Raw genomic sequence first — 5,677 nt, 5'->3', positions numbered from 1 at the left:
GAATTTGTTGTATCCCTCTCGCTCTGGCAAGGTTTTCCCTCGCTCGGCTTCTTGTCCCTCTTAGCGTCTTTTGCCTAGCAAAAAAAGGAATGACTCGTCGCGCGTGATGCTGCTGCAGGAGGAAATAAAACATGCACACCGAACCGGCGCGTACCACCCGACCTTCCCGTTGGCCTTCCTGTGGACACACGATTCCAACCAACCATCTTCCCTCTCCCCCCCCCTCCCCTCCCGTGTAGCAACCTGAAGGTCTGCTGCGCGAGAAGACAGCGATGCATTTGCGAACGAGATTTCCACCCACGGACTGCTGCGGGCACATTTTCGCAACCGTTGTTGCGGCGGTGTAGGATGTAGTGGATGGGAAAAAAAACGGGGAAACACACGTACCTGCGGCTCAAAACCATACCACCACGCGTCGTCTACCAGAGGCCGTCAGCGGTGAAGATGAGACGGATCTCTCTCTCTCTCTCTCTCGTCTCGACGCGTTTCCCTTGGTGTACGCGTTAGCTTTTGCGTACGTGCGTGCTGCGCGAGCGAGAGCGAGATTCCTCGTGGCCGTTTGGAGGTGCTTTTTTTTTGTTTTGTTTCGTTCATCTTCGTACGTCCGCACGTCGTCGTACACGGAACTTAAAGGCGAAGCACGAACGCCTCGCGGATGCACGTCCGTACTCGCCGTGACACTTGTTTTCACGCCAGCATCCGTGGAAAGCCGAAAATGCATGCGAAAAGCGGTCCATCACGGATAAGGGGATGAAAGAAAAAAAAAAACAACCCCCCAGTCTTCCCACAGGCAGTATTCATTTTCATCCATCCAATTGTCCCATCATCAGGGAGTTTTCTCACTCTCTCACTCGTGCACGCTCTCTCTCTCTCTCTCTCACACACACACACACACTCGCTTGTTTGCCCTTTCGCGTAGCTGCATTGGCGTCTTGTGGCACGCGGCAGAGAACAGCTGGTTGGTTGCGCGACGGAGGACGCAAAAGTGCAAGGAAAACCAGCGAACAAATCACGCCCCACCATTCTGCGATGCACTGTAGGGGGGGGGGAGGTATGGGAATGCAGGCACCGTCCACCACCCGCTCTTTCTGTTTCTCTCCCTCCCCCGCTCAACGCATCGTGACGATTTTTCGTACTCGAGACGATCCACGAGCGCGCGCTTGTTTGTGTTTTTGGGTGGTTTGTGTGGTGTGCGAGCATATGTTAATGGTTTCGTTATCACCATTGCTTGCTGTTTGGCTGTGGATTGGTTTCGCACGCTTAAGTCGAACGACAGTGCTCATTAACAGCGCTAGCAAACGGGGGAACGCGCATGTTAGAAAAATGATTCCGATTCTTGGGAGTGCGGAAGACGAGAAGGATTTTTATCCTTGCACTCGAGCACTCGAGACAGGTCGAATGTGTCCCGGCCCGGGGTCAGGTTTAGGTGGATCGAAGAACTGATGGAAAGCTAGCGAACACGTTGCGTTGGGAAATGGGGCAATGACGTGGTACGAATGGTAAGGACACCCGTATCGATAGGGCACTGATGACGGCTCTGGCTGTAATGTCGAGAACGAGTCGATCGGCTCGTTTTTCCCCATTTCGCAAGCTTCATTCCCCCAAAAAGCCTTAGTCCTTTTTTTGCGATGGCATTACGCTCCTTTTCGCTGCTTGAAGCTCGGTCGCATGCATTATTTCTCACCGCTGTGCTGTGCCCTTTTTTTTTTTGGTTGCTCTCGTCCCGCCATCTAATTCCCGTACAAGCACACACACACACACACGCCTTACTCATGTGCCCTCAGCATAAGCCGTCGACTGTTTGGGGGAGAAAATGAGAGGGACGAACGGGGCCCAAAAAAAATAAAAAGAAAATCCTCGCGTGTGGTAAAGGCACGTACGCCACCAAACCGGGGAACCAACGCGCGTGGATGCTTTTGCGATTTTGCCGGCCAATTCTGCTACGTGTTGCCCGCGGATCGAGTGTGGAGAATGACACGAAAATTGAGTGAAGAAAAGAAGATAGCAAGCAAGCGAGCGAGCGAGCGAACGCGGTACGATTGTGAGTGAGTGTTTCCTTTCGAGATGATAAAAAAAATGGTGCGGAAAAATCTATTCCCCAGAAGCGCACATTTCCAGCTACTGTGGGGTTGGGAAATTGTGCTTCCAAACACGCACCCATCCCGCGCGATTATCATCTCATCGTGGCCCGCACAACTTCCGATGGTTTCACTGTTATGGCTGTTATCTCATCGCGGTCTTATCGCTGGTGCGGTTTCAAAAATGTCAAGCCGCGCGAACGCACACCAATAAATTAAATCATGCTCCGTTCTCTGGAAGGAGGCTGTGTTCCAGCGGTCAAAGCGCGACGATGCGATAATCGCACAACGTTCATGATCACTGTCAAGAGACGCTTTGTGGCGGTGGATGTTAAGGGATCGATTGGGGAATGATTTTTTGCCCTCGGTTTTTTTCATGCGAAAACCCCCGCAAAGATCTAATTCTCATGGGGATTGGGATAGGAGTTTTTTTTCCTTAAATCCGATGAAAAATGGAACAATTTTACGATCATCAATGGCTTTGGGATAAACATCCCTTTTGGTCCTGCAAATCATCGCTCAATGCATCAGAAATATGATGCTCAATATTTGTAAAAGCATCCAGATCGAGATCAAACACATTCACAAGAGCTTAAGCAATATTAAATCTGAACAATCAGACCAGAAATTAAAGTATCATCAAACCTGCTACTTGCCAATATTCATGGCACAATCTTCCCAAAGCTAGCTCTCCCTACGTAGGCTTCCAACATAGACACAATAGGCCCCTAGAGGTTGTGTGTATTGGGCTCGATGCATCCTTCTCACTAAAGAGAGGGTGCACATCGCGGTGAAAGTCTGATCCGACCCTCAGATCGAACACACCCTCCTCGTTCAAGGCATCCTAAATCGCACGCCGGATCGGCCATTTTCGCCAACAGCCTAATCACCCGCAGCAGCAGCAGTTCTCGCAATTCGTCACATCGAGTGGTCCTTTTATCCGTGGCCACGCTATTTGTGTGCCAATCGTTCTCGGGTGACTCAACGCCACCATCATAAGCGGGCGCAAAACCGACGGCGTATCATCAAACTCACCCCCGACCGGGCGGAATAAATGATTCATCCACCCTGGGCCAGAACAGCGACCCGTCGATCGTCGTTCTTTCCCGCGGCTTGGCGAGAACGGATACACCAGGATGATGACGAAGGGCCGTGACTAATTTTAACCGATGATCCGCACGTCACCTTAGCAGAACGCGCCCGTTTGAGCGTATCTCAGCAGCTCACTCGATGATATTCGACGCAAATATCCTGTCACGTCCTGTTGTTGTAAACAGAACACACCGTCGATAGCGACGGAATTGAAGGTATTATTGCCCCCCCCCCCCCCCCCCCCCCCCGAAACGGAATACTTTCGCTTGTTTATTGCGACGCCCAAGACGACCCCAATTCCGTGGAACGACGTTCCGAAAAGCCACCGAAAATTCGCGGAGTGCGTTTATTGCACATTAGCACAGAAGCCGCAGTTATCGAGTCTCGCTCTCTCTCTCGATCGAAATTGAAAAAGCAACGCCTCATTAGCCCGCATGAACCTGAGGGCCCTTTTTCTGTCTGCTTTCGTTGCTGCTCCGTGTTTTTTTTTGTTCATCGCTTCCCTGGCGTGACAAAGAAACGTTCGACCAGGCATAGCGAGACGGAAACGTGCGAGGGATTTATTTCCGGTCCGGAACCATACCGCGTTTGCTTCCGCAGTGGGCAATTGGTAAAGTGAGAGAGAGAGAGAGAGCAAGGGTCCTTGTGGTGGGAAAAGGTCCATTCCAACACATCGAAGGCCTCGAGGTCGCTGGGGTTGGGAATATAAACAATTTTTTGGAGATGTTCTCTTGGTACTGATTGTTGCATTTCGTTCAAGAAAGCATCCCATAAACGATCACAAACAAACGCCTCCTGATCGCTGCGATGTGATCCTTGGGACAACCACAAAAAAAAAGGGAATAAAATCCCATACCCACCGCGAGAAGTGCGCCCTTTGGGGCATTCTGGGACCAACAAAACCAAGCGACCGATCGACCAACACGCGGCCATTCACGATTCTCCTTGCCACACAAAGGAGCGCGAGGAGTGTGGGAAAACAAACACTCCTCCACCGACGCGGGTTGTAACGCGAGTGTGGGTGGGTTGAGGGGGAGGCCCTCTGTGGGGTTGGTAACGAGGGTGGCTGTGGTGGTGGCGACAGCAAATGGTTCGGAGTGGCGGCATTCGCGTATGTAGATCAATGTCAAATAATATGAAGCTTTTTCAGGTTATGGCGACAATGATGTCGTTTTGGCGCTGAGGGTGGGGGAGGGGATTAAAGAGGGATGGGACGGGGGTGGTAAAGAACATGAGGGAAGAAGGAGTGAGGGTGGGGTTTGCCGCCGCTGTTTTGGTTTGACGTAAGCCGGACGGTACCGCCGATCCGTGCAGAGTTGTGGATTGTTGTGCGACCGCTCTTGTTCGACCGTTCTCTCTCACTCGCTCTCGAACGGGTTGGCTGTCTCGCTCACTCGCCTCGTAGGAGCTCTCGCTCTCGCACTCGCACTCGCAACCAGCAACATCATTGTTACGGGGACGACGAGACACGGTTGGTGGTGAAGGGGAGCACGAAACAACACCACCAACAACACTACCAACAACAACAACAACGAAAAGGTAAACGCATAACCGCCTTACGAGGGAGCCGATTCATGAGCCCAAGGGGGAGGAAGCGGTTCAACGGCGGTTGTTGTTGTTGTTGTTGTTGTTGCCGCCGTTGGTCTTCTGAGTGGCGAAGGTGAAGCAGACAATTGAATAAGGTCGTTAGCGTACTCGACTGCCGACGTCGCCGTGGCCGCCGCCGCCAGATCGAGAGTGTGTGCTACTGGCGGTTTTGTTGTAAATCGTTTCGACACCGCGTTCTGGGAGACGCGCGTCTGTCTAGAGAGAGAGAGAGTCCCGGACACGGATTCCAGAGGGACGTCTCGCAGGGGCAGCAGTGGGCCATCAATCTGGCCAAAGACAGCGAAAACGGGAGCGATTACGGAAACGACATGATGATACCGTCGTCGTCGTCGTCGTCGGACGTGTAAGCGATTTTGTAAAGTGGACACACTTTATTGAAAAGTGGGCAACACAACACCCACCCAAACAAAGCACAAAAAAAAGAGATTTCCCCACATCAACAACAACACCCTATTCATGGGTGGTGTGAGTTGTGCGCGCGTGCGATCCTGCCAGGAGTCGAACCTGGAATCTTCTGATCCGTAGTCAGACGCGTTATCCATTGCGCCACAGGACCCCGTTGACGTGTGTGCGCGTAACATTTGATTCGGTCATCCCGGGGCTCGAGGGGGTTCACATTTCCGAGACGTGTGCAATTACAAGGCCTCGTTACATGCATTTACGCCACGTCCGCATCACCCTTGTGCTGCATGTGCGCACGCCGTACGCACACCGCTAAGCATCTGGCGCACGGTACACGCAACCATTGGGCAGGAGGGAGGATCGGTTTTAATTGAGCCGCCCCCCAATACCCGCTCAACAACGAGCGCGCGCGTGTTTTGGGGGCTAAAGTGCATGGTGTGGTGTGGTGCAAATGCAGACCACCAATACACTCTTGGCGTGTTGATGGCGCAGGGCAA

At 52.3% G+C, this 5,677-nt stretch overlaps 1 non-coding gene across 1 annotated transcript; it reads right to left on the bottom strand.

Moving 5' to 3' along the window:
* Window positions 1-5,261: 5,261 nt before the first annotated feature.
* On the bottom strand, window positions 5,262-5,334 carry Trnar-acg (transfer RNA arginine (anticodon ACG)). Its single transcript has one exon. It is a non-coding gene; the product is annotated as a tRNA-Arg (tRNA).
* Between the last annotated feature and the right edge of the window lie 343 nt (window positions 5,335-5,677).

Source organism: Anopheles nili, chromosome 2, assembly GCF_943737925.1.
Source record: "Anopheles nili chromosome 2, idAnoNiliSN_F5_01, whole genome shotgun sequence".
Classification (NCBI taxonomy): Eukaryota; Metazoa; Arthropoda; class Insecta; order Diptera; family Culicidae; genus Anopheles; species Anopheles nili.
This window is presented reverse-complemented; position numbering and strand designations above follow the sequence as displayed.